Source organism: Coffea eugenioides, chromosome 11 (genome assembly GCF_003713205.1).
Source record: "Coffea eugenioides isolate CCC68of chromosome 11, Ceug_1.0, whole genome shotgun sequence".
Lineage (NCBI taxonomy): Eukaryota > Viridiplantae > Streptophyta > Magnoliopsida > Gentianales > Rubiaceae > Coffea > Coffea eugenioides.
The window spans coordinates 38147555-38170200 of NC_040045.1; the positions used below are offsets into that span (position 1 = coordinate 38147555).

A 22646-nucleotide genomic window follows, 5' to 3' on the forward strand; every position below is an offset into this window, starting at 1 on the left:
CTTGATAAGGAGTTCACTTGTGTATCACAAGAAACTTAAGTTAAATCCATTATCTATGTTATCACCAATAATTAACGGTTAAACTACCTAGGCATTCGGTTGGTATGTTTATCATTTCTTAACCTTGAATTCTTAAAGGGTACGTCGGAACCTCATTGAAGTGATGGTCAATTAGAACTTAGAAGCTTTGAGTGTGTGGATGTATAAGATGATGAATTTTGGGTACAAAGTGTGATGATTGCTTTAGCAACAACATTAGTTTGCTTTCAAATTCAATTTTCATACGAAAGTATGTACACAGCTAAAGCAACAACTTCAGTTTGCTATATGCTAACCATATATATTAAACCAATCTTCAAGAAATCAACTCTAGGCTTTCTAAACTTCATTTGTGGGTAATTATAATCCTGCGGTTGCTATGGTCCTTCTTGTAGATAATCAATTTGGCACACATATTATCCTGATAATCATGTATTTTTGTCTTTACCACGTACTGATTGGCAAATCATTTAATTTATCCAAATGAATATTTTTTTTCTGGCTCTATTGCCACCATAGATTTCTTCCAATTTGGATAACTCTATATGATTTGTCTTTGAAATCAAGTAACAAACTTAGGTAATAAACAATACTTTAATGAGAATAACAAAAAAAATACTACAGAGAATAGATATCTTGCTATCAGAAAATGAGACTTTTGACTCACTTAACAGAGGGAATAGATATTTTATGATGATTTGTTTATCAATAATAGTATTAAATTCCCAAAGAACAATGAAGCAACTTATTATTGTATTACATCAACACTTATAATTTACTTTTAATATGGCAAAGTTTTTATTAATATAAATTTCACCCATACAAAATAGTATTTTTTTTTTCTTTTCCCAAGCATGTGGATTGTGGAGGGCCTGGAGGCATCTGTACATGTTGGACTTGAGGAACCATACCCGCAAAGCATGGCAACAACACTGGAAAGAGTCTTTAAAGGGCCAATGCTTGTGGACTGGGGTTTAAATTTCTGTCCTATCTATTCTATTTTTGTCTTACGAGGCCAGGTTCTTTCCTTGGCAAACATTAATATTTTAAGCTCTAGTAATTAGTTGGTGGTCAATGAGTACTTGAGACTTGGTGCAGAATCAATAAATTGTTGACTAAACTAATGCTCGACATAAAATAAATGCTAAACAAGATATTTTCCTTTTTGTGGTGTAAAGTTGTAGTGCAAATTTTACAATGGTTTGGCTAATTAGGCACCCGTTAGGAAGGGGATTCGAGTGTTTTTTTTTTTAAATGTAATTAATTTGAGACAGCAACACAAAGAGGTGTAATAATTGTAATTATATGTATTCATATGGTAAGTTAGGTGTAATTTATGTGTATTAATGAATGTCTACTGCTGGTTAGAAATACCTTTTTCGCAACCATATTGCATTTAGTTATTGAAATTCATAAATTCAAAAAAAAAATTACTCTACTCCATTTCTTTTCTTAAAAGGGTTGCTTTACGAGAGTATTTTTAGTGCAAAATATGTGATAATTTCAGAAACCTCCCTTGACTATTTCACTGGCCCCCCTCCAAGTTTTCAAAATTACGCTAACCTCTCTTGAGATTAATTATATTGTAACATTTAGGCCCAATCAATAATTAAAAAGTGATATTATGAGAGAGAAAATAATATGTTTGCATTATTGCTCCTCATCTACTACATTATTGAATTAATTTAATACCAACACATACATTAAAGAAAAACAGTAAAATTTGTTGTTTATCATTAGGGATCAAATCACATATAACATAAAAAATAGTATATCATTTTATTTTTTTCACTTAATACAAAATTCAAATTATTTTTTTCAATTATCTACCATTGTCAAACATGATCAACAACAAATAATCAAAAAATTTGCAACCAAAGTATTACAAAAAACAAACTTTAACATCATAAATATTCTTGTCAACATATTAAAATTAGTTGGTAAGATTTTTATGATGTTAAACTTCAATCTTTGTAATATTTTAATTGCATTTTTTTTAATTATTTGTTGTTAATCATGTTTGGCGATGAATTTATAACTAAAAAAAATAATTTGAATCTTACATCAAGTGAAATATGTAGAATGATATATTATTTTTAATGCCATATATGATTTAACCCCTGATAATAAAAAGAAAACAAAAGCATTTTTTTTAATGTTTGGGTTGGTACTAGATTAATTAAACAATTTAGTAAATGAGAAGCAATGGAAAAATCATATTATTATCTCTCTCCTAATCTCATTTTTTTAAATTATTAGATGGACATAAATGTTACAAAATAATAAATCTCAAGAGAGGTTAATGTAATTTTCAAAATTTAAAGAAAGGCCAGTGAAATAACCAGAAACCTCAGGAGATGTTTTTGAAATTATCCCGCAGAATATTAGTAGTTCCATTTAGCTATGCTGTAGATTAGCTATTGAGGCTTCAGTCATTGATATCAATTACCTGAATCCCACGGATACGTTGCATGAATTAAACATCACAAACTCTTCTGGTATTAATTGGTATTAAATGCTGTAAGTATAACGACATCCATTGATACATAAATTCTGATACAAGTCATGCTCCATTTCCACTTTCTTCCCTCTTCATTCATTTCTCTGTCCTCAATGAAGTATGGTCCATGCATGAAACATGAACCTTATGGTGTATGCATGAAACTCATTTAAGAAGAAGACCAATAGGAGAGTTATACTATGTTGTCACAATTTAAATTTTCGTATTCCAAAGAAAATAACTATTCCTCCCCTCCAAAATCATCTTTTGATAGTATTTGACTGACTTGAGAAGGGCAATTTTATCCCTTTATCATCATTAGTCATGGGAAGCACTAGTCAACGAAGCGTGTACAACCAGGTTCAGCATATTGGCCAGTGTCAACTGTAAGATCTCATACACTTGGTATCAAGCTTCAAGCAGATTATAACCCAAAAGACAAGTAATAATTTTGTGGTACAAATGGAAAATCAGAAAATGAGGATTTGTTATTTAAATTTCACGAGGTACTATGAACTAAAACTAGAGATGGTTTTAGAGTAAATGAACTTAAGAGCAGACTATTTCTTTTGCTCCAAAACTATTTGTAATTTATGTTACCACATTAGAATTAAACTAGTTTTTGGCCCCCGCGCCCAGCGCGGGTAGCCCATGACGAAGCCAGGGAGTTAGACGTCTAGGGCTTATATTTTTTATGCGCAAATGGCCATCTGCAGAATTGCAAATTGCATACTTGTAGATATATATGGACCTTTTATTCAATTAAATGTGATGACAGTCGGTTCAAAGGTAGATCCTTTCTACAAAAGCATTTCTAAATATAGTGATTGTCTATTGACATTTTGTTTCAGCTAGAAATACGATGGTGTAAGCTGATCTTAGATTTGTCCTTTAACAAATATGTCCTAGCTTGTGAGACATGAATCAGACTACAAAATGCCATAAACCTAATTTTCAAATGATTGCTGTAATATGAAAGGGTATTACTACAATTAAAAATCAAACAATATTAGAAAAGCTACAAGTGAACACAAATACTGAAGTGTTACGAGAGTTGAATCTCAAAGCCTATATCATAGTCACTTATCACTTGCTGCAGGCATCCTTTTCTTCCACCTTATTTATCCACAAAAACAAAAAAAAAAAAAAAATCAAATCAGATAAGCTGGGTAAAGGAATTAAAAAAAAAAAAACCCTTGACAGGCGATAAAAGTAAGAATTCTTGTAAATGTTTTTCTAAAAAATAACTTGGATGACTATTTGGTGCAATATTAGTGCGACATTTAAGGATAACATTCCCTAAAGCAATAAATAAAAATTAAGGAGATTTGGTGTTTCCATAATGAAAAAAAAGGGAAAAAAATATTTTTCTTAACATGCTTATAAAGCTTTGCAATTGTAACATTAGAAGAATTCAATGTAGATAGCCAAAAGAAGAAAGAATGCGTTAGATTTATTAGAAAAAAAAAGGAAAGTCGTCCAAAAGAAAAGGACACATTTTTGGGATTATAGTAAATCTTGCACTTGCTTATACAATATGCAAGCGTTTAATTGCTGAGGATATAAACCACAGAAAAAGAATTCTAAACATAGGATAAGAGCTCAAGTCAATTTGTTTTCAAAGTTTCATTTGCAGTTTGTCTTAGTAGTGTTTGGATATGTTAATACTAATATAACTATGTTTTCAACCATGTTAATACTGTTTGTGCAAAGTACTTAAATAATTAAGAGAAATGTTAGCACAACCCCTCCTTTATGTCATTATACTTCATGAAATGCAGAAAGGTTTATGCTAGATTTGACAAAGTTGTGTTTTGAAAATGTAGATAACTTAGCAACACATATTTTAAGAGTCTGAGATTTACAACAACGGTTGAATAAGTTGAGATTTATAAGTCGTTTTAAGCTTAACAACTTAACAATGATATTCATCACATATATAATTTTCCTAAATTTGACCCATTTTTGACATTTTCTAAAAACTTTATTTTCTTGCTAGTTGAATTTCTCTATACTTCATGTGTAATTCAATTAAAGATGCCATACAAATGAAAAAAAAAATAACCAATTTCACAAAAAGCAGAACTTTGCAGATAGTAATGAGACCAAGACTTATTTTGAATCCCTTAAAAAAGAAGTAATAATGCAACAAATTGAGGATACCTTAATATAATGTTGAAATTGAAAAGGCTCGAGATATCTAGATGCTCCAGCTATCATTATAACCTGAATATTGTATAGAATTTAAGCATTGGAGTGAGCAAATCAGAAATGTCAAGTAAACCACAGGAAAAAAAAAGGTATAGAATTATAATATCACAACACAGGTAACTTCAGAAGAAGCATCCTTCAGCATACTAAGAATCAATAAAACTCTAATCTACCTACAAAACCTCAAAATCCATCAAAATAGAAACCCAGACAAATGAATACATCGCAACAGTTGACATTTAACAATTGAAGAATGAATCAAAGAAAAAGAAACAGAGGCAATTTCATGGAACCTCTACTCTTTCTTTTGCTTTTGTTTTTTTTTCCCCCGGTAAATGTGAAACTTCTCAAGTGATATTCATAGCGGTGGTTGTTTATGGAGGGGTTTCAAATGGTGGACCGCTCCTTTAATGGGAGGGAAAGGGAAAGAATTGGGGATAGATCTTTAGAGTGGTGCAAGGGTAAAAGCATATGAAATGTTGCACAAACAATCATTTAAATGCCTATAGATTAAACATTCGTCAAACGAAAAATTAGACTGTCATCATCCCCAATACATCGTAATAATGTCTGTATACCATTAGCACATAATTTTCATTCAATAACATAGGCAAAAAAGCAGGCAAACAATCAAGGCTCACAAAACTTTTGTACAATGTACAACACATACATGCAGCCAACAATAAGTACTAATGAAAAAACCTACCTAATCCACTCAATTCACAGGAAAACACAAACCAACCATAAAGGATAGCCTCAGTCTTTTGAAAATAACATATCATAATCTGAGCGTACAAAACACACCATCAATCCGCACAATGTTTGTGAAAAACCTAAATAACCAAGGGCTATCGACAAAATTACCATTGAAATTGAGGTCATGATTTTATAATTGACTCGAGAATACAATATACAAACCGATAACGTTCACTGTAAAATATAATAGTGATCTAAGGTCATGGAACATTTGCCTTTATCAACCTCCAAAAGCTCAGACTTTTCATCTAACCACCTAGGCCCATAAGACAAAGTCAATTTTTGGAAACATGTTAAAAAAAGCCATCATAAGTAACTTATTCATTAAGAGTAGGTGTGTCAGGAATAGAAGAGTTGGGGAAAATCAAAATATAAAAACACAAAAAAGTGGATAATTAAACAGTGGAGACAGATAAAAAACGGCTTACCTCAAAAATTAACCACTCTATATGAACCCTATGCAGTCTTTCGATATTGAATAACCAGTTGGTCCTGAAAAGCAAAATCAAAGAGTAAGTTTAATGCAAAGACAACTTAGTGGTACATGAGAACCTAATTTCATAATATTTATTCTAAAACATTCCATACATGGGAAAGATTAAAACAAATAAGCAAACATAGGCCACCTGGCACTAAATTAGAAAGCTATCTGCCAAAAGACGGCAAAGGCAAGAGCTTTAATGCAAGGCAATGTAGATGAAATACATGCAAATCGTCCACCAAACTATTTAAACCTAAAATATGAACAATATGTAATAGAATCTATGACCCGCAAAAGATGGAAACCAAAAAGAAAATTTTCAGGAGCAAGACCAATTACAGTAAAACTGATGCTAAAGTGGAAGAGAACTGCAGAGAAGACAACATACACGAAAACAGAGAAAAATCACCACCATACCATAATCCTGAATAGGAAATCGATGGTCTGTCAAAACAAAGAATTTTGAAATCAAAGCCAAAACCAACAATTGAGAAAAAATACTAAAGTCACAACCTATTAACCCTCAATCTTAGTAAGTATAGAACTCCTCAATTGTTACATCCCTAAAAGATAATGAGCAAACAAATACAATTTATTGTATCATGAAATTTAATCGAGTAAAATAATAAGAGTTCAAAGAGGAAATTTTATACAAATAACCATACAACGAAATTACTATTTTGTAAGGTGGTTTAAAAAACATAGGGAACGAAAAGAAGGCTTACCTCTCTGTCGAGAACATAGATCTCATGAAACTTGTCATGGCCAGACAAAACCTGAAACAAGAGTAAACTATAATCTCCATACAAATACTAACGATAAAAAAGAAAGCAAAAGACCGTCATGTACAAAAAAAATTTCCAAGATTGCACTTGAAGGGAACATATGTCTAAATTTTCAACTACACATCTAAAAATAAATCCAGAAAGCCAATATATACAGAAAGATATTTATTTTAAAAACAAAAAGATGGCGAGGAAAGAATTCAAGGTAAAATTTAGGAACTGATTATTAAAGGGAAAAAACTTCGATGCTTCACCTTTCTGATGAAAGCAAACAACATAGATTGATACTTCTAACGGGAAAAAGCGCGAAAAAAAAATATAGAGGCGAAAGCTAAGAAACATAAAATCTGGCTCCAACCTTAAGGATCTTGAGACCGGAGGAGACTCTTGATACTCTGATTTCTTCTGCACCACAGATGGTATGAATTATAATGCTCTCACACTTTCAAAGTGAAATCACAGCATCGCATCCTCTCTTTAAAAAAAAAAAAATCTTTTCTGCTTGGACCGCTGGCTTTCCGTTCTCGTGCTTTTGTTTGCCATTTTCTATATCGAGTTGGTTAGATGTATTATTACGATAAAGAAAATGAAAGGAACAATATAAGAGCCACAAACATGGCCAAAATAACAGGAAAGAAAAAACTAAAAAAATATATAGAGAACAAAGTCGAGAGAGAAAAAATGCAAGTCCAACCTTAACCCTCTTGAGGCCGGAGGAGACCCGTAATACTCTAATTTCTTCTACACCTGGGAAAAAAATTTACACAATCTCACTTTCATCAGGATGCTGAATGTTGGAAGACATTTCCAAATTTTTGGACCTGCAACATCACAAATATATACATATTTTTATATGTTAAAATTCGACTGGTAAACCCTCCAAAAAATCCAAAAGGCTAGAGAAGTCTTGATGATAAGAAAGAAAAAGAGTCTTACAAGGAAAAAAAGGTCCAGACCATTGTGTTCTTGTTGTTGCTCTCGGTCAGAATCCAAAAAAAAAAAAAAACCAAGAAAAGAAAAGAGGAAGAAGATGAGACAAATAAGAGGCTGATTGATGGGAAGATGAGCTGAAGAGTAAGACAACGATGAAGAAAGGAGAGGAAAAATGGGCATTTCTGACTCCTCGAGCTCCACCCCATCGGGTAATCCCGATAAAGTTAAGGAAAAGAACAATAAAAGGGCACAAACATGGTCACAATTACAAGAAAGGCTAACCAAACATTAATAAACGGACACACAAGTCTCCAAATTTACGGGCAAAACCTGACCACCAAGGGCATTATAGAGAAAGAAAATGCAAAGTCAATATCAGAAAATTCAAGAGCCACAAATTTGACCTTTATGCCACATTGGAAAGACCAAAATACCCCATGAAGTCATCCGAATTACCATGGAAACCGGCCCATGGCTGCACTGTAGCTAATGGTCGTTCCCCCTTTTATATATTTTAGATTAGATTAGATTAGATATTGCTACTCTTTCGGAAAAGCCATCATCTACATTCTACACACTTGGATAACAAAATATCAAAGGACAGAAAGAGCACTTTGCAAAAGTTGGAAAACTGTTCTGGTTTTCTATGGAGATCCATATTCTCAAAATATGCCCCAGAGCAATTTACCTGCTACAAATTGGACAAAAGTTGTGTAAATTTCTGCTTTGCAGTCACCTCTTTTTCCCAATACTTATTCAAGTACTAGCAGACCAAAATAAGTAAAACTTTTGCATAGAAGTCAACTTCGGATTTACTTCACATATCTGCTGCTTCTCTAATAGTAAAAGCCAGGTAACAACACATGAGAAGGAGCTTATTTGAAAAAATCACTCTCTTCAGAGCAAAAGGCACATATGGCAGTTAGGCCAGGAATAAGATATGTACCTTCCCCTTTGCACTCTGGTTGGGTTCAGAAATTGACCAAGATGCCAGAGCTCGGGAAAGGATGCATCATTACGCAGGTAGCATGGAACTGCCAATCTCTCCTTGGCAACAGCATGGTGGAAAATACCCACTTACGTCACAAATTTATCAAAGTCAGAGACACAAGATGATACGAACTCGCCCGGAGGTATGAACTAGTATCCCACGTAGCTCTTGGATCTAGACGAAGAAACCAAGTTGGTACGCGGAGTAACACTCGGATCCCTAATTTTATGAGGCGAACCTTGGACTTAACCTCAACCCGCAAACACTCGAGAATGTGAAAAGACACCTTACCCCCTATCGTTTAAAAACCTACACATAAACGAGAATGCGAATGGGGTTGCGAACGGGGATGCAAGACACCAGCATCGACTGCGGAAACTCCGCTCCGGGAAACCTATCTAACCGAACCAGCGCTTCCTCAACTATCCACATCACTCCAATGTCATGAAGTGGTAAGACCTCATCTTGAAAGTAGCCGACCATGCCTCCGTTGTTCAGGACATGTATTTTAGGAAGTCGTCCAAGTGCCATGAGTCAGTCTGGAAAAGGATTATGTTACGAGGAGGCTGGTCGGTTCAGGGGTTAGAACATATAGAACGAAGCGAATCTTTCGTCTAGTTACATGTTACAGGTGGTAAAGAAAGATGCGAAACTTATAAAAGGTGGTTGTATGAAGCTGAAGCGGCATGCAATAGCGAAGGCTGTTATGCGAAACCAATGCGGGGGTGAATGGGCATGCAAGGAAGAAGTTTAGTTGTGTGAAGCTCTTATAGGAGGAGATATGGATGACGGACCTGAGTTTAAATGGAGGAGCTTGCAGTGCATCGACTGAGTGGTTAAGAGCAGTTTGACCTGTTTCAGGCATCCTTTTGCGGACTACGGTTAACGAACTGTATCATTAGTGAACCTAAGTTAGGTTAGTGCGATAATAAGTCATAGTTGACACTGCATCTAAATTTTTATTTGGAAAAATTAGAAGAACCAAATCGCATGCATATTTTTGAATTGCACTACTCCGCTGTAGAAGACCAACTGTGGACGGGTTCGGTAGGAATATGAGAACAGAGTACCCATTTCCGTAGACAGACATGTTTTTCTGAATACAATAATAACAATGATTTTTCCAATAAAATACCAGCTTTTATGTGTTTTCGCCATTAGAACAACAGGGTACTCATTTTCCCTTATACAAATACATTTAGTTGTGGGTCGAATAACAATGCAATCGTTTTCGAAGAAAATACCAGCTGTTTACGGCATTCCTCCATTACAACAAAAGAGTACCCATTGTTCCATACACAATTTAATTTAAGGGATAAAATACAAATAAAAACATTTCTGAATAAAACACCAGCTATTTTCTGCCTATCCTCCGTTATAAGATGACGGTACTCATTTTCCCATTAACGGCTTTAGTTCCTCTTTTGGCTGAAACAATAATAAATCCATTTTGGTAACAATAATTGATGCGGATGCGGGTGTACAATAACTTCAATCTTGAGTCAAGAATCCTTTGGTCAACATTGGTGATCCGATGACAAGATCAAGATCCAAGAAAGTGAAGGAAGCTTTACGAGCCTTGATCATTCACCATACAAGCAAGGAGCAAACTAAGTTTGAAGATTTGATGGACCATGAAGTTACCTTGTTCACTTGTACGTTTGAAGTGAAAGAATGATCTCATACGTGTTAGCTTAGTTGGTAGTTGTCTTAAGACTGCCTAGTTTAGTAGTTGTTAGTAGTTGAGTATTTTATTACTTATTGGGCCTTATCGAGAAGCCTTAAAGAGCTAGCTCTTTATGCGGACCGAATTTCTATTCCAGGTTTATGTGGGCCGGATTTGCCCTAGTTTTAGCCTATAAAAGGCACCTATTGTATGCGTGAAAACACAGATTATTACAACCAGAAATCGTGAGGAATTTTCCTTCAAGTTCTTAATCGAACTTACTCTTGAATTCTTGAGTTCATAGCTTAGGATTCAAATCAGACTTTATCGATTAGCTTGTTCCCTAATCGTGGTGTCGCTTCATCCATCCTTATTTGCTTAAGGTTGCTGATTACGTTTGTGTGTCAGAGGTCTTGAGTTCATGAGAACAATCGAGTTCAATTTCTATTGGGAGAAAAGATCCAACTCTGATAATTACAAGGTTGGGAGGTTCTAGGAGGGTCTGCCCCTAGGGTTGCTCTTCAGTTGGTAATCAGAGCATCAGGTTAATTCTCTTTTAATTGAAATTGTTCATATCTTGTTAGTTTGTGTCTTTTGTCAAAAAAAAAAAAAAATACTGTACCCAGTACTGTTCATCATTACTGTAGCGATTACTGTTCAGCATACTGTAGCGTACTGTTCACGTTACTGTTCATCCGAGTAAAAAAAAAAATCTGTTTGGGTGTTGTTTTTTTTGTGTTTTCTAACCAAATTTCTTTCTTGAGTCTGTTATACTTGTGTTTGGGTTGTTAGGGTTTAAAGAAAAAAAAAAAAGAGTCACGTACCTTATATTGTTTTAGTGTCCAAGTTGCTAGAGTATTGCTGGAATTTTCTTTTGAGTATTGCTGAAATTCTGTTTTGCCTATTTCTTGAATATTGGTTGTTGTTCTTGCAAACCCTAAACACCACAACGTAATTTGGGAAAGTTCTTGAGCTCCTTGAACAAAATTCTTGAAGTTCTTGAACCACTAAGTCTAGTTTTGAAAGTTCTTGAATAATAAATCAAGAACTAGGGTCTTCTTGGAATTTGCATAACCTTTCATCCGTTTTTCTTGAACTTGTTGGTGTGACCTGAATTTGTGTTCCTTGAAGAGCCGAAGTAAAAAAAAAAAAAAAGAACAAAAAAAAAATGAAGAAGAGAAGGAATCGGCTCTCACACAAAGGAAATCAAGTATCCCAAATCTTGAGTTTCCAATTCTTGATTGGTTTTCAATTCTTGATTAGTCTCCAAATCTTGATTGGTTTCCCAAAACTTGAGTCGTCAAATCTTGATTGGTTTCCAATTCTTGAGTTCCCAATCTTAATTGAATTCCAACAACCCCAAGCGACTTAACCAGACCCTAAACACCCCCAAATCAGTTTCCAAAACCTTCTATTAAGACTAAGACAGGAATTCTGAAGAATAGAGCCCAAACAGGGTTTACCAGTATGGAGCCGCTCCCTTCACATCGGCGTGCCCCTAACTTGAATAGATTAGCCGGGGCGATAAGAGTTTACATTCGAGCCTTTAGTTCCTATGCTCTCTTACCAATCATAGCCGTCTTGTCTCCTTTTTCCTCTTTATGACTGATACTAGTACCTAATTCCCCTCCGGAAGGCTCGACTTCAATTCACTAGCTTCCATGGAGTTTGTCTTTTAGGAATTGAATCTATTTGGAATCATCTCATGGAACAATTTCAATTCAAATCTGTCCATACCAAAGGGGAATCAAGTCAAACCCACCATGAAGGGAGAATTCCAAATTTTGACTCTCATTTGCTACCTATGGTTCATTCATCATCTTTACCTTCTTTTGAGTATAATTTCCATCCTAACACTTGTACTTCTTATGCAGATTTTGAAGGAAAGTGTCAAAGGCTAGAATGCCTTCTCAAGTTGAATCAATTGGTGGAAGGAATAATGAAGTGGCAAAGGGAGTTTTCACACTTAAAACTTGTTCTATACCTTCTTACCATTTAGTTGATGATGTACCATTACTTCTTTACCCAATTTCAAATTTGTTTCAAGTTGAAGGTTATTTTGTTTTTGTAGGTTGTAAAGCTGTCCAAAATTTTCCAGTTTTGATTAAAGACTTACAACCTGATTCCGTACTTATTCCAACTAAAGGTGGTGATCTTTCATACTTATTCACACAGCCAAAAACTTATAGGTGTGAGGCATTTGGAATTAAAAGAATTAAATCACCATCCGCATATAAAAAGAAAGTTAAAAAATATAATAAGAAAATAAGATATAAAAAATCTAAAGAAGATAAACCAGAAAAGAAGAGAAAATTTATTAAAAACAAAATTGTCTGTTATAAATGTGAAAAAATAGGTCATAAAGCAAACAAATGTAAGTTAAAAGAAAAAATTACGGAGATTTGTGCAGAAAAAGAAGACATTAAAAATAAATTAATAAATTTATTAATAAATGAAAAAGATCAAAGTTCTGAAGATGATTATTATAATGATATATCTAGTTCAGAAAGTGAAGAAAATTGTAATTGCTCTAACACTTCAAAATATATAAATGTTATAACTAAAAAAGAAGATAAAGAATTTTTATTAGACATAATAGAACAAATAAATGATCCAGTAGCTAAAAAAGAATATTTAGAAAGATTAAAAAGTCTAATTATCCAAGAAGACAAAATGCCAAAAATAATAGAACCTTTTAGTATTTCGAAATTAATAGATAAATATCCAAACATAAATATAATGAAAAAAGAAACCACTAAAGATCTTCAAATAGAAATTAATGATCTCAAAATACAAGTAAAACAATTACAACGAGAAATTATAGAATTAAAAACAAAAGATTTAGAAATAGAAGCAAAAATAACATTAATAGAAAATCAACCTTCAACTTCCAATTCTAAAACAGAAGAAATAAGTATATCAGAAATACCAACAAATGAAATTCAATATTTGAATACTATAGAAAAAATGATATTTCAAAAATGGTATGCTTTAGTAACCATTACAGTAGAAGATTTTAAAGAAACATACGTAGCTTTAATAGATAGTGGAGCTGATTCAAGTTGTATTAAAGAAGGAATAATTCCTACTAAATATTGTGAAAGAACAAAAGAAACATTAATGGCAGCAAATGGAGAAAATTTACAAGTAAAATATAAATTTACAAAAGGATCAATATGTAACAATGAATATTGTATTAGACATAATTTTATAATTGTGAAAAATATAAATCATGATATAATATTAGGAACACCTTTTTTAATTCAAATTTACCCATTTTTTGTAAGTCATGAAGGAATTTCAATAAATATAATGGGAAAAACTATTATCTTTAAATTCCTAACTCCAATAAAACAAAGAGAATTACAAACATTACAAACATCTTCTTTTTATAAAACAATAAATAGTATTACTAAAGTACAACAACAAATAAATTATATAAAAGAAGAAAAATCTTATTTAAAAATTGAAGAACAATTAAAAGAAAGTAAAATGCAAAAAAGAATTTCAGAATTAGAAGAACTATTACAAAAAGAAATTTGTGCAGATATTCCTAATGTTTTTTTGGATAGAAAACAACATATGATAGAACTACCCTACGAAACAGGATTTAATGAAAAAAACATTCCAACTAAGGCAAGACCAATACAAATGAATTCTGATTTATTAGAATTTTGTAAAAAAGAAATAAAGACATTAATAGATAAAGGATTAATAACACCTTCAAAATCACCTTGGAGTTGTACTGCATTTTATGTCATGAATCAAGCTGAAAAAGAGAGAGGAGTTCCAAGATTAGTTATAAATTATAAACCATTAAATAAAGTTTTACAATGGATCAGATATCCAATTCCTAATAAAAAAGATTTGCTCAATAGATTATTTAAGGCAAAAATATTTTCAAAATTTGATTTAAAATCAGGATATTGGCAAATATTAATAACACCAAAAGATAGGTACAAAACAGCATTCACAACACCTTTTGGTCATTATGAATGGAACGTAATGCCATTTGGATTAAAAAATGCACCATCAGAATTTCAAAATATAATAAATGATATTTTTAATCCCTATAGCTCTTTTAGCATAGTTTATATAGATGATGTGTTAATATTTTCTGAATCATTGGAACAGCATTTTAAGCATCTGAATATATTTTTAAAAATAATCAAGAAAAATGGACTAGTAATTTCAGCCTCAAAAATGAAATTATTCCAAACAAACATAAGATTTTTAGGACATAATATATATCAGGGAACAATAAAACCAATCAATAGAGCTTTAGAATTTGCCACCAAATTTCCAGATGAGATAAAAGATAAAAATCAATTACAAAGGTTTTTAGGATGTTTAAATTATATAGCAGATTTTTTCCCTAAATTAAGACAAGAATGCTCTATATTATTTAATAGATTAAAGAAAACCCAAAACCTTGGACAGAAGAACATACTCAAAAAATAAAATATTTAAAAGAAAAAATTGAATCATTACCATGTTTATGTTTACCACATCCTAAAGCATTCATGATAGTTGAAACGGATGCATCAGAATTAGGATATGGGGGTATATTAAAACAAAAAATAGAAGAATCAAAAGAAGAATTAGTTAGATTTCATTCAGGAACATGGTCTGACCCTCAAAAGAATTATTCAACTATTAAAAAGGAAATTTTATCAATAGTTTTATGCATATCAAAATTTCAAGATGATTTATATAATAAAAAATTTTTGATTAGAATAGATTGTAAATCTGCAAAAGAGATTTTACAAAAAGATGTTCAGAACATAGTTTCAAAACAAATATTTGCTAGATGGCAAGCTATTTTATCTGTTTTTGATTTTGATATAGAATTTATTAAAGGAGAAAACAATTCATTACCAGATTTTCTTACTAGAGAATTTTTACAAGGACATGGATCGTGAAATGATGGCCCAAAGAACTGATCGAGAATATACAAATTACCTAAGAACCCAAAGAGATTCTCCTAAACTCTTAAACAAAGAAGCAGTTCTTCAATCCAGAGGATATCAATATTTAATTCAAACCAGTAATGGAAGACAAAGCATTCTAGCCTATCAAATTTCCAAACATGATACAGTATATATTCAGCAAAGCCATTTCACAACCCTTACACCAAAGGAGAGAGCTTTTCTCATCCAAAGAGAGATTCAAAGAAATACTATTAGAATTCAAGTCCTACGAAGAGCAGGAAGAAATGAGGCATTTCTTCAACATTAAAATAAACAATTATCTAACCAACTTAAAGATGTTGTTTATTAATTTTGCAGGAATATGGATTCAAAAGCAGGAAGTTCTAGACCTAAGACTCCTCAAGATTATGAGATGAGTCTTACTCCAGTAACTCAAAATAGATTTCAAATATTACAAGATTTTCCAGCTTTAACCTACAGTCAAGCCATTTGTACTCCAATTTCCTCTCAAAAGAGACCAGTCCAACAAATTCAAAAACCCTCAGAAAAATCCACTGAAAATACTTATTTTACAAAGCCATTTCATCAGCATATTACTAGAACCAGATTCCAAGAAGTACCATTATATTCTACACTCAATCAGCTTACTCAAAGAATCTTTCCTCAAAAGTGTTATTGGCAACCTGATGATCCTTCAAAAAATTTGGATTATTATGAATTAATTCTTACAGATACTCAATCTGTAGAAATATTCCCCATTCCAGACAGAAAAAATCCAAATATAATTAGCCATTCGAAATGTATAATAAAGAAAGTTTGTTCTCCAAATGAATGGATTTCTCTTTATTCTAAAAAATCATTCTCAGTTAGATTCCTAGAGACTGGAGAAAAACTCAAATGGACCAATCCAAATCAGCAGTCAACCAAAGGAGTCAATTTCCCAACTACTCCACAGAAGAAAGAAAAAGAAAAAAGTTGCTCAACATCAGAAACAACGGCAAATGAATTTTTTATGAAGAAGATGATGCAAAATCCGGAGATGCTCAAAGAATACCTAAATTATTTGCAAAATCAAGACAAGAAAGAAGAAGACAAAAAAGATGAGTCAGCTGGATCGTCATCAGAATCAACTTTTGATCCATTTGGTGGTCCCTGTGCTCAAGACCCGACGGACTTTTGATAAAGTTGTCGGCCAATTTCCAAGAAGATAATATAAGAATCTCAAAAGAACCAATCAAAAGAAGATAAGGTGTCGGTAGAAAAAGCAAATAAAATTCAAATGAAAGTGTCGGCAATCAAATGAAGATGAAATTCAAAGACTGAAGTCTTTATAAATAGAACTCAAAATCATTTGTAGAGGACATCGAGTTTGAAGTCATCTGAAAATCTCTCTGTAAACCCCTACCTTCTCATCGAGTTCTGCACAGATTTCATTTAATTTTTCTTTTAATTTACATTTATTTGCTTTATGTCCTACTTTCCCACATTTATAACAAACTATTTTCTTTTTATAGAATTTTCTACTTTTCTTTTCTTCATAATTTTTATCTTTATTAGATTTTTTATATCTTAGATATTTTTTATCCCTTTTACTTTTCTTTTTATATGCTGATGGTGATTTAATTCTTTTTATACCAAATGCTTCACAAAATGATCCTACTTCTTTTGTTTTTGACCCATACTTGATTTGAAGTTTTAACTCTGAACATAATATTAATCCTTCTTTTTTCACAAAAGCAAATAATTGGCCAAAAGTAATATTTTCAAATGAAATAACATCTGTTCCCATTTCTTTTTGTAAATTATCCATTATTCTTTGTGAAAATAAACTTGGTAATCCTGTAATAAATCTTTCTTTCCAAAATGAAGCATTGCAATCTGGTCTTCTTAATACATTGGTTAAAAACATATCTTTATACCATCTAAAATCTGACAAAGTTGGACATCTTAAATTTGTTATAAATGTTTTATTAGCATTTTATTCTTCTTTTGGATTTCCTACAAAATACATTACTATTGTTACAATTAGAAATTCTGCAGCATCTGATTGAACTTGAATGTTGCCTTGATCATCTTCAATTTCTTGAGTATGGTCTAATATTGATAATTTATCTTGAAGTGTTAAAGCATTATCCCACCAATTTTTTAATTGTCCTATGAATCCTGATACTAACAAGGTTGCTACATTTCTTTCTTGAATATTTTTAAGCTTATAAGCTAGTCTAGCCATTCCCATTTCTTGTAAAGTGTTTAATACTTCATATTCGGCTCTTCCATCTATATTCCATTCAAAAATTGAATCGCCATCATATTTAATAGTGTGAAATTTTGATCTTTCCTCATATTGAATATCTGGAGGACTTGGTCTTGGATAATAATTTCTAGTACTTACCATTTGCCAATCTTTTTTATTACTCCTAAAAGGTTTTCTTCTTCTTATTTTATTTATTTGATTATTTCCTTCTTCTTTAAATTGATCTTCTATTGGTGAAATTACATCTTCATCGCTTTCTGATTCACTTGATTCTTCTGATGATATTTCTTTATTTTTTACACTATCTAAAGTATTTACTCTAGAAGTTTGAGTTTGGGCTTCTGTTGTTAAACTTTGCAATGTTTGAGATATTCTATTTAATATATTATCAGTATTATTTATTCTTTGAGTATTGACACTTTGAATTAATTCTTGCTCCCTTTCTCTAGTTAAACTTCTAGGTTGAAAATGAGGTGCTGAAATATCATTAGGGAATTTTGTTACTGGTTTCTGAATACTATCTATCTTTGTACTTATTACTTCTATATGTTGTGATATAGTATGAAGAATTTGATTCGTATAATTATTTTGCTGATATAATTTTTTAATGTCGTCTAAATTTATATTATTACTACTACTACTTGCCTCAACTTCTCTGCCTTTTTTGAAAGGGGATGCAATTATATCTCCTTGTCCTATATTAATCTTTACTTCTGGTAATGGAGGATGTATTGACGTTATTACTTGATCGTCTTTTAATTTCCATTTTTTATATAAATTAGTTTGAACATTTATTTGAGGAGTATTATATACATCATCTATTCCTATTTTTGAAATATAGAATGATAACCAGGTAAAGAAAGGAAAATCAAACTTTCTTGTTTCTAATTCCTTTTTCCATTCTAATATTAATTTTTCTTTACATTCAGAGGATAATTGTGAAAACCAAATTCTTTTTTCTATATTTTCTTCATCATCAAAATCTTCTTGTAAATATTTATGATTTATTTTGTATTCTTTAATTATTACATTTATTTCTCCTTTCATCTGGGAGTGTGTTGGAGAATAATCTGATTGATTTTGATTAATTACCTCTGGAACAGGAGTTTTAAATTTGAATGTTGAAGTACCTTCTACAGGAAAATTTGTATCCGTGGATTCATAACTAGATCTTCTAGCTGGTATCCAAGAATGGCTTGAAGTGGAAGGTCTTTCCCTAAATGAAGAAAATCTTAGCAAAACTTTTCCATCAGGTTCTTCTATAATATCTTCTGGATTTGTTTGCTCTATACTTCTTGGTGCTTGCGGATTCTGAATTATAAATTCACTAGGTATTGTAATTTCATTCCATTTTAATCTTTTTGGAGTATATGTAGTAGGTCTGTCAGCATCAACTTGTAATAGTGTTGTTTCATCTTTTAAAGTTGGAGTCATAATAAATTTAGGATTCAGTTGTGAGGATAATGGTCTATAATACATTCTATAAATTACAGCAAAATTCTTTGTATGTTTTTCAAATTCATCACCTTGTAAATGAATATCTAATATGACTGAATTCAAAACATGTGGATCTGTTAAATCTATTGAGAAATTTGGAGCACAATTAAAATAAATGGGTCCATTGCATACATTTGTTTGAATCATAGATAAAAGTGATGTTTTATATCTTTTGAGTCTAGTGTCTCTTAAAGCTAAATATATAGGTGCATCTACTCCTAAATGGAATAATGGTTTAACCGCAACTTGAATTAAGCCTATATGAATATATCTATATCATTTACTAAGATACTTTTGAATTGTATTATGATTCAGTAATGGAATTGATTGGTATTCTTCTTGAATAGATATTGTTTCCTCATGGGTTTTAACTGATAAAGCTGTTTTGAAATCTAAGGGTCCTATTCTATAAATATGTTCTATTTTTTCTTCGGGAATGGTCCGATCTGAATTATTTACGGGCATATGATATTCATGACTTTGAACTATACTTGGTTGTTTTGAACTAGATCCTATCTTTAATTGTCTAAGGAATGCGGCCATGTTTAATATCTTATTTAATCTTTTTATCTTATCAGGAACAACTGATCCTATGCGTGGAATATCCTATCCTGGACTTACCAACCGGCTTACAAGGGTTTTTAGGTCTTACCAATGCTAAGATAAATTCATAAATGAGATATTTAATATGGATGCATAAATTAGAATTTTAAGACAAGATATAATTCTAAACAATCAGTAGTATTTATATAACATCGGTATGGCTCTGATACCAGAACCAACCCAGGCATAAAATTGTCATAAAATTGAGTAGGGTATATGAACCTTACTTGAATATCAGAGTAGTCTTTGCAACGAAAACTTTAAATAGCAGAACCTTTGAGATGAAATCAAACTTCGAATTGTTATTGATCTTCTCGAATAAAAGAGCATACAAAGAAATATAAAAGCTGAGAAGGTAGGGGTTTACAGAGAGATTTTCAGATGACTCAAAACTCGATGTCCCCCACAAATGATTTTGAGTTCTATTTATAAAGACTTCCGTCTTTGAATTTCATCTTCATTTGATTGCCGACACTTTCATTTGAATTTCATTTGCTTTTTCTACCGACACCTTATCTTCTTTTGATTGGTTCTTTTGAGATTCTTATCTTATCTTCTTGAAAATTGGCCGACAACTTTATCAAAAGCCCGTCGGGTCTTGAGCACAAGGACCACCAAATGGATCAAAAGTTGATTCTGATGACAATCCAGCTGACTCATCTTTTTTGTCTTCTTCTTTCTTGTCTTGATTTTGCAAATAATTTAGGTATTCTTTGAGCATCTCCGGATTTTGCATCATTTTCTTCATAAAAAATTCATTTGCCGTTGTTTCTGATGTTGAGCAACTTTTTTCTTTTTCTTTCTTCTGTGGAGTAGTTGGGAAATTGACTCCTTTGGTTGACTGCTGATTTGGATTGGTCCATTTGAGTTTTTCTCCAGTCTCTAGGAATCTTAATATATTCTTTTGGTCACAAAATTCTTGATTGAATCCTATCCACCATTTGATTTTGAATTCTCGGACTAGTGACATTGGAAGTGATTTTTCCAATTCTTGATGACATTTGAATAATATTGGGCTTGGGCTTTTTGGCTAATAATTTCTTGGATATGTAAATGGAGGAAACTAAGTAGGTGATATGGTTTAAAGAATATTCTGGACTTAAGAAATTCAAATGGTCTTTCTGAAATGGGCTTTTCTTTTACAAAAATTGGCTGTTTTATTGGGCCGGATGAAGAACTGGCCATATGAGATGCTGTATAAGACAGCCTTCCTTTGAGCTCCCCAATCTCAGAAATTTGTGAGAGAATAGTATCTCCTTGTGAGTTTGAGATCTTATACATTTCTTTAAGTTGTTCAGTTAAGGATTTTATTTTTTCTTTTTGAGAAAAGTCTTCTTCTTCAAAATTTCTACACTTTAAATTTAAACTTCTAATAGCTTGTTCCATGCTCTTGCAATGTCTACAAAATTCTATTCTATTTGTGTTATCTTTTTCTAATGCATATTAATAATTTCTACTGCTACTAGGGGCATCTGTATTTTGATATACTGGAGCCCTCATGCTATCCATGCTAGCCTTAGGATCTACATAAAATGTTGTTCCTATATTCTGCCTAGCGAATTCTAGTGCTTCATGTATGCTATGAAATGCTTTCCATAAAGGATTACGAAAATGATTTATTTTTTCTATAACGGAAATCCATTTAGAATAGATTCCAGGTATTTTTCCTTTTACTACTACATAATATGAAAAACTTTATTTCGGAAGATTGTTAAAATAAAATGTCAAGATATTAAGATTTCTAACTTTATCAGTGCTATTTCTGCTATTCCAGAGGTTATTTAAGATATTCTGCTGGATGTCTTCTAAATTACCTTCCTCTTGACTATGGAAATCTAAGGAAACTAGAAGCCCTTTATATTGAGAGAAATAAGCACCACTTCAATATAAGAATAAAAAGAATTTCTGTAATAAGATTTTTTATAACTTCTAAGAAAGCAATATAGGTCTTTAACCGGAGCCTAATAGTCCGGCCATTCCGGGATCCGTCACCCGTTCTTTTGGTATTTAGAGCCAGGCTCATCGTCATGTTGGCTAGCAGATGAAATATCTCCAATCTGTTCATAAACAAGTGAACATTAATCAGAATTGAGCAGATGAAGTATCTCCAATCTGTTCATAAACAAGTGAACATGAATCAGAATTTTAACAATAACAAAACAATAAATTAAAGTTCACTTGTGCAGGTGTTAAATGGGCTGGCTCCAGCAATCCAACTTCAGTAAAAGCTCTGCCGGCCACCTGGTACTGATGATGAAACCTGTAATTCACCATTTCCTCTCTCTCGGACTGATCATCTCTTCACTGCCCATTCACTTCCTCTCCAAGAGCTTCTCTCCATTGAAACATCTGAACTTTGAACAAGTCATTCATCCCCAGAACCTTTACTTCTTTATCTTCCCTCACAGCCGCTGTCCTTAGATAATCCATTGAAATAATTCTCTATTTTCATCACTGCCATTCGTCCCAGCTTTCAATCCGCAAATCAGCTTTCATTAAGAGCCTTCATGTAAAAGTGTCATTCGTCACTTTCTTGTATTATGGGCGGTTGACCAAATGGATTTTGTTTGATGAATTCTTCTACGTTATCAACTTCAGCCAATTTCTTCAAGTGCTGAGCAAATTCTCCTTTAGGATCTGCAGATATTTCTTTTCAAGTTACTTGAATAATTTCAGGTTACTTCAATAATGAAAATCACAAAGCCAAGAAAGATGCTTCTCACCCAGATAATTATCCTTTTCACTTAAAAATGCATAAGATTCGGGGAAGATGGCATTGTATCTCTAAAAAATTCAGCAAAGGAAAAAAATTAGAGCATCATCCAGAACAGAGTACAAGAATATGTCACATAACAAGTATACTTACAGGATTAATGAATGATTTATATGGAGAATCATCGACTAACAATGTGTTAGACAGACCATATTGCTCAAAATCTTTCCAAACTTTCCTCAAGTCCTTAAACATAATCTTTTTTTTCTGAATTTTCTTTTGTTTT

General features: G+C 32.1%; 2 long non-coding RNA genes across 3 annotated transcripts; both read right to left on the reverse strand.

Moving 5' to 3' along the window:
* Nucleotides 1-4716: 4716 nt before the first annotated feature.
* LOC113751199 lies at nucleotides 4717-7186 on the reverse strand. Of its 2 annotated transcripts, none has more exons than XR_003464799.1 (3): nucleotides 7131-7186; nucleotides 6713-6763; nucleotides 4717-4765 (listed from the first exon to the last, which is right to left on the reverse strand). It is a non-coding gene; the product is annotated as an uncharacterized LOC113751199 (long non-coding RNA). The 2 variants fall into 2 exon arrangements; XR_003464798.1 differs by lacking the exon at nucleotides 4717-4765 and adding an exon at nucleotides 5979-5998.
* Nucleotides 7187-7243: 57 nt separating this feature from the next.
* On the reverse strand, nucleotides 7244-8078 carry LOC113751045. The gene is made up of 3 exons (XR_003464758.1): nucleotides 7709-8078; nucleotides 7467-7593; nucleotides 7244-7318 (listed from the first exon to the last, which is right to left on the reverse strand). It is a non-coding gene; the product is annotated as an uncharacterized LOC113751045 (long non-coding RNA).
* Between the last annotated feature and the right edge of the window lie 14568 nt (nucleotides 8079-22646).